The 7,248-nt window shown below is 50.9% G+C and overlaps 1 long non-coding RNA gene across 3 annotated transcripts; it reads right to left on the bottom strand.

The window, feature by feature from the left end:
• Positions 1-17: 17 nt before the first annotated feature.
• Positions 18-7,205, bottom strand: LOC119879149. 3 transcript variants are annotated; one of them, XR_005387356.1, is made up of 4 exons: positions 7,157-7,205; positions 3,238-3,295; positions 618-703; positions 19-528 (listed from the first exon to the last, which is right to left on the bottom strand). It is a non-coding gene; the product is annotated as an uncharacterized LOC119879149 (long non-coding RNA). The 3 variants fall into 3 exon arrangements; XR_005387355.1 differs by lacking the exon at positions 7,157-7,205 and having other exon boundaries at positions 18-470; positions 3,238-3,950; XR_005387353.1 differs by lacking the exon at positions 7,157-7,205 and having other exon boundaries at positions 3,238-3,949.
• Between the last annotated feature and the right edge of the window lie 43 nt (positions 7,206-7,248).

Here is a 7,248-nt window from a genome sequence, read left to right as displayed (position 1 = left end):
CCTTGACCTGCCCAGCCTGGCCTGAGGCTGGGTGCTGGGACAGGAGTGCACGGTGCCTGCCCTGGAAAGAGTCAGGCCCGAGCTGCGCCCGGAGAAAGGGCAGAGCACTGTTTATCTGGCACCACATCTCAACGGTACTTTAAAACCAGAAGATGCCACGCGCTGACCTGCGTTTCCAGCCTAGTAAGGCAGAGGACACCGCGCTCCCTCGTGGCAACGGTGGCCGGCCACATTGTCCCTCCTCACGGGACACGCTCTGGGTCGACAGGAATCCTGACACCCCGAGTTTCTCCAACTCCCAGGCTGCACCCACACCTACTGACCACCATGCACATGGTTCTTCTGATGGCGGAGAAATCTTTTCCTGCCACTGTGTTTCCACCAACAGCGTGGACATAGGTGGAGCCGGGGGTCCTCCCTTGCTTACACTGCCTGCTTGGACTGTGGCTGGTGCTCGCGAGGGTTTGAATCTGTGTCAAGTGGCAAAAACGAGCCTGAGCATTCACACCGTGCTGAGTCTCAGGGCCCCTGGAAATGTGAGATCCTGTTCTGTGGCCAGGGGACCACCTTGTCGGGGGAGAAATAGGGGGTACCGCCCTCGTTTCCACATCTGGTACCTGCATGGTGTCTGGTCTCCTCAGCTGGGTCTGGCAGGACAACTTCTGGCCAAGGTGGTGAACTCAGTGATGTTTTAGGAACGTACCTGTAAAACAGATTTTACATGTACACGGCATGCCCATGGAAAAAGACAGTTCAGGATCTGTGAGAAACGGCTGTGCTCAAGCTGGGGGGACAGGGCTATGCCTGCCATATGCTCCCAGGAGGCCCCGGGCCATGTGGACACGGGACTCTCAGTACAGACTTGCCCCTCTGTGTGACCGCACATCCTCTCAGAAGGGCCACATATTTCAAGAAACATCCACTAATTACTCAATAATCAAAACAGGAATTCCAACCATTTCATCCCAGAAGCGCCCCTCCTCGGAAGAACTACCCCCCTGGGCCGGTGGCTCATCCGAGAAGACAGGACTCTTTTCTTACTGTCAGGGCACACGTTCTCTTAGATGTGGGCTGCATCGATGCCCCTCCTTTGCCACCCCCAACGCTCCACCCAAAGGCAAGACATTCTCTGCCTCCCAACCGTGCTGCAGTGCCAGTCTAACACTCAGGGGCTCTGAGGGCAGGGCTCCAGTGACAGGAACACTTTGCTGCTCAGCCCTTACCTCTAACTCCCACCAGGTAAGAGTCTGCTTGGCCTTTGTGCACAGACAGGGGTTGGAGCCCCGCCTCTGTCACCAGACTAACAGGACCTTGGCAACCATCTCACTATTCTGTGCTCCAGTTTCTTTCACTGAGCAAATGGGAACAAAAACACCTGTCCCCAAGGCTGTGCAGGATCAGGAGGGATGGTGTGCCCGGAAGGACCGGGCAGTGTGGAGATGCACGCGGGAGCAGTGCTGCTGCAGCCAGGGTCTGCCCCTCCCTCCGCTCGGCCTGGAGGAAACAAGCTGGGTGCACAGGGAGGGAGCACAGAGGCAAAAGGTGGCAGGGTCTTTCTCACTTCTTGATCTACTTCTGCCTTGAATTCCTGAAATCTATGGAGAGGGGAGAGCTCAGTAGAGCCCAAATTGAATTATTCAGAATGGTTTTAAAGCTTCTATTGCTGTTTGCCACCAGAGAGGGAAATGTCCGTCTTTCTGCTGCAGAGTTCCATCAGGAGCCCCACTTGGGTGCGTACAACGAATGCTCCCCATGCTGTGGCTCTAATCACTTTGGTGTCAACCGGCCAAAAAATGAAACTGAGCTCATCCACTGTGCTAATCTCAGGGCACCTGGAAACACGTTCCCACCCTGTGGCCAAGCAATGATCTCTGACAGACAAGGAGGAGGAGAGTCCAATCGTGGGAGCTCTGGTCCCCTTGCTGGGCCCGGCCCTCCCTATGAGACAGACTATAAGACAACAGATGCTGGAGACCTGGAACTCATGGGGAAAGAGAAAGATTAACTCAAATTAACTAATGTTCTGCCTTAGGATCTCTCTCTCTCTAATCTGATTCTGTTTTTCGACTTCATCTTTTGAGAAACATAAAAGCCCCCCGAATCTTCCCACTTCTGAGTTGGGAATGCAGGAGCAGCTGATACCCCAAAACAACTCATGGTACGCCAAGCACTGTCCTAAGTAGTTTGTTTATTTATTTATTTTTTATTTATTTATTTATTTAGTCCTAAGCTCTTTAAATGAAATTTATTGAACGCGCAGAGGACTCCACTGAGAGAGATACTAACACCATATCCATCTTGCACAAAGCTCAGAGTGGACTACTTTGCTCATGGGCCCCTGGGTTGTGAGGGGTGGGACTGGGACAGGACCAGGAGCTTCCTTACTCTTCACTGCTACCCTCTACTGCTTTTGGATATTCCTACTGGGAATTTGGGTGGGATTTTGTCAAATTTACCTTCTGTAGTTTACATTAAAGGTTTTTTTCTCCCTGGGGTGCATGGGTGGCTCAGTCGGTTAAGCATCCAACTTCTGATTTCAACTCAGGTGGTGATCTTAGGGTCCTGGGACCCAACCCTGTGTTTGGGCTTCAGGCTCAGCTGGGAGTCTGCTTGAGATCCTCTCTCTCCTTCTTTTTCCCCTTCCCAAAGTAAATAAAATCTTAAAAAAAAATTAAAAAAAGATTTTTTCCTCTAAGAGTGATATTTTAATACTGAATATGCTTCCAAGAGATATTTAAGTTTTTCCTAAAAATTCTGATCCAACCTTCTTGTGATTCTAGCTCTCCGGTTAGAAGCCTCTAATTAGGAGCTACTAGATTTTTTATTTTTTAATTTATTTTTAAATTTTTATTTATTTATGATAGTCACAGAGAGAGAGAGAGGCGCAGAGACACAGGCAGAGGGAGAAGCAGGCTCCATGCACCAGGAGCCCGACGTGGGATTCGATCCCGGGTCTCCAGGATCGCGCCCTGGGCCAAAGGCAGGCGGCTGCGCCACCCAGGGATCCCGGGAGCTACTAGATTTTTTAAATAAAATACAGCTATGCAAGGCCTAAAAGCACATTCATCTTTGGACTCTGGATGTTCCATGGATGTTTATGTCAAGGGTTCTAAAAGTACTATCAAAAAAGGTATGAGAAAATGTAAATATCATTGAAAACCCACACATAGGCCGTTCTGACTTTAGAAAGATAGTCCTACAAAGGAAGAGTCACTCAAACCCATGTTTTGACATTACCCTTGTGGAACTGAAGTACTCTGTGAACCAAATCTTTGGGAAGCAGATCCCAGGGAAGCTGAGGAAACAAGAAACAGTGATCATTAGTGGTAAGAAATGCCACTGCTCTTCATTGCTGGTGCTGGAGTTGGAGCACCAGGTCACAACGTGTCTGTGGAAAAAATCTCCGTTGACAAAGCTAAAACACCATTGCTTGTGGTTATTACTTGTGTGTGTCCATCTGTTCATCACACCATTGAAAAGGGCCTAAAACAAGAACCCTCACCCACTGACCTGTTCCTTGATCGCCAAGTGCCCCGTAGGGTCAGATGCTGTTCTCTGCCTCCCAGACGGCCTGAGGAGCCCATCTCCTGCTAGGCTCACCCATGCTGTCCCTCCCAAATGGAGTTGGTTTCTGTGACCAATGACATGTGGCCGACGTGATAGCACAACACTTCTGAAATTACGTTATAAAAGACTAGAATGGAGGCCTCCTGCCCATGACTAAGGTTGTGAGCTGGGAAACAGAAGATCCCGCCCCAGCAGACAGCCTGAGGGCAGCTTGAGAGCCAGAACCACCCAGCTAACCTGCTCCTGTACTACTCCTGACCATTGGAAATGGTGGGACATGACAAATGTCAACCACGCTAAGCTGCCAAGTTTTGGGGTGACTTATTATGCAGCAGTAGATGACTAATACACCAAGGGACAAAGGCCCAGAAATCAAATGTGGAGCTTAGAAGAAAAGGAGAGGGTAGCAACTCAGTAACTGTTGAGGATTTATTTATTCATTGCCTCTAAAGATGTCCTGTTACTGAAGTTTCCTCTATGGGGGCCCCTGGCTGGCTTAGTCGGTAGACTATGCAGCTCTGGATCTCGGGGTCGTGAGTTTGAGCCCCACACTGGGTGTGGAGTCTACTTAAAATGAATTAAAAGTTTCCTCTATCTAGTTCTTTGAGTTGTCGTTATGAATATCGAATCCCGCCAAACATTTCTTGCATCTACTGATGTGTTTGATTTTTATTTTTTATTTTAAAGATTTTATTTATTTATTCATGAGAGACAGAAGCAGGGAGAGAAGCACGGTCCATGCAGGGAGCCGGATGTGGGACTTGATTCCGGGACTCCAAGATCACACCCTGGGCCGAAGGCAGGTGCTTAACTGCTGAGCCACCCAGTCGTCCTGCATTTAGTTTTTTTTTTTTTAATATTGAGCTACAATGTACTTTCCATGAAATTCACCCTATTACAGCTACCTCTTAGCAGGTGTTCCCAATTATTGGTATCTTGGGCTGGGTTCTCCTCTACTACCTTGCTGTGCCTGGGATTTAGATCCTCGTTCGGCCGTATCTCTTCTTTTTCTGGGACCATTCCTCGGGTGATTGTATCTAGATGAATGGATTTAAGTATCTTGTTTACACTGGTGACTCCCAGGTTTACACCTGCAGCCTGGATTTGACCACCCACTTGTCCATTTGCTGTCACCACTTGCAAGTCTGACAGGCATCTCAAAAACTACAAAGGCTCCAGATTCACCCTCATGCCTGCTTTCCTCCCCATCTCACAAAATGGCAATGTCACCTTTCTAGTTGCTCAGGCCAAAAAATCTCAGTCCCTCTTGACCCTTTCCTCTCTCACACCCTCAGAGCTATCAGCAGATCAGCTCTCTCTTCGAGATCCAGGGTCTGACCACCTAAATCCCCCAAGCCACCATCAATCACATCTTGCTGGAATTATTACTAACACCCTGCTCTCCCCATTACCTCCCTTCTCTGTGCAGCAGCTAGAGTGACGCTGTGAAAACTCAGGTCAGATCTTGTCACTATTTTGCCAAAACCCTCCAAGAGCTTCCTATTTAATTCAGAGAAAAGCCAAAACCCTCACAAGGGCCTACAGGGCACGGGCAGTGTGATGCCCCTCTCTCTCTGGCTCGCTCTGAGCCCATGTCTCAGACTCTACCTCTTGTTCATTCTGCACCTGCCACTCTGGCTTCCTGGCTATTCTCGGAACATGCCAGGCACATGCCAAGTGCCTGCCTCGAAGCGTGTGTGCCTTGGCTGCTCTTCTCTGAAACCTCCCTCCCCCATTTTCTCTGGGTGGACTCAAACAGCATCTCAGTAGAGAGGTCTTCCTGGACTATCCTATTTAAAACTGACCCTCTCCCACCCGCTTCATGCTTGATTTTTCTCCCTAAGACTCACCAGCTTCTAATACACTATGTAATTTATTTTAAAAAATTTCCTTCTTGGGCAGCCTGGGTGGCTCTGTGGCTTAGCGGCGCCTTCAACTGACGGCCTAATCCTGGGGGTCCTGGGATCAAGTCCCACGTTGGGCTCCCTGCATGGAGCCTGTTTCTCCCTCTGCCTGTGTCTCTGCTTCTCTCTCTGTGTCTCTCATAAATAAACAGAATCTTAAAAAAAAAAAAAAGTTGCCTGTCTTTCCACAGCCACCCTTCCCCCATCAGAATACTAGCACCATTAAGAGCAGGGATTATTTAAGTCTACGATGTATTCCACCCTTCCCCCCATCAGTGCTTGCGCATAAGAGGTGCTCAGTAAATGGTGGGCGAATGAATGAAGCCCTGGTTGGAATATGCCCTGGCAGTGGACTCTGCGCCTCCCTTGGAAGCCACCTCACTGTAACTCATCTACGGCCTTGGCTCAGTCCTGGACCCCGGAAGGAACAAATGTGCTCCCTCCTCTCCCAGGGGTCGTCCTACAGCTCTGAGCACTGTGGTTCTTCCATCCTGTTCCCCTCTCTCACTCCTCAAGGACCTGGCTGCTTACCATTCTGGTCACCTTCCCTGAACTCCACCTTACCTGTGTTTCTTAAAGTGGGGAGTCTGGAATTGAACACAGCGTTCCAAAGGCGGTCCTTATGTCAGGACAAGGGAATAATTTCCACCGCTTTGTAAACTGTCCCTCCCTCCCTAAACCTGACTTTTACTAATGGAAAACGTCAAACACACGAGAAAGTAAAGAGGACAGAACCGAGAGTCCAGAGCCTTCACTGCAGATTCAACGGTTATCAACTCGCGTTGCCCATTTTTGGGTGTACAGGGTCTCTGGCCCAACTTCGCAATGATTTTTTTTTTAAAGATTTTTTATTATTTATTCATGATAGTCACAGAGAGAGAGAGAGAGAGGCAGAGACACAGGCAGAGGGAGAAGCAGGCTCCATGCACCGGGGGCCCGATGTGGGGATTCGATCCCGGTCTCTAGGATCGCGCCCTGGGCCAAAGGCAGGCGCCAAACCGCTGCGCCACCCAGGGATCCCTCGCAATGATTTTTAAGTGAATCACAGATACACTGCTTGAGCAGCAGAGATGTCAACGTGCTTCCACGGAAAGAAAATATTCTTTAAAAAACACATCACTGAAGCACTGTTGTAATCTAAGGAGAACACTTCTTCAATATCCGCAAATGTACACTTAGCCCTATTTTTAAAAAGATCTTCTTATCTATTCAGGACGAACACACAGAGAGAGGCAGACGGGGGCTGGATCCAGGACCTCGGGATCGCGACCTGGGGCGCAGACAGACCTCAGCCGCCGGCCCACCCAGGCGTCCCCGGGCCTATTTTGAAAACATGGTTGGGGGCAGTGGGTGGCTCAGGTCCGATCCTGGTGCCCGGCCCCAGCCCCGCTCCGGGCTCCCCGCTCTCCCGCTCCCTCTGCCCCTGCCCCCTGCTCAGGTGCGCGCGCGCGCTGTCCCCTCAAATAAATAAAACAGGCACGCCAGTCACTTCAAGCCAAGATAGTGCCTTTGGCGAACGTCACTGCTAACGAAAGGCACCAGGCCGAGCCTGGGCTGCCCCGACCGCAAGCCAGCGGCCGTGCCGGTCACCGCGCCGACAGCAAGCGGCCGACGCCGAAGGCATGGGGCGGACGCGGACCCGCACGCCGCGCTGCCTGCCTCCCACCCCGCTGCCCGCCTCTCACCGGCTCCGGGCCCTTGCGGCTCTCGGGCCGCGGCGGCTGCAGGCGCACAGCAGCCGTCGGAAGCACACGGGCACGGCGCGGGCCGCCACGGC

This window comes from Canis lupus, unplaced genomic scaffold (genome assembly GCF_011100685.1).
Source record: "Canis lupus familiaris isolate Mischka breed German Shepherd unplaced genomic scaffold, alternate assembly UU_Cfam_GSD_1.0 chrUn_S347H507, whole genome shotgun sequence".
NCBI lineage: Eukaryota > Metazoa > Chordata > Mammalia > Carnivora > Canidae > Canis > Canis lupus.
This window is presented reverse-complemented; position numbering and strand designations above follow the sequence as displayed.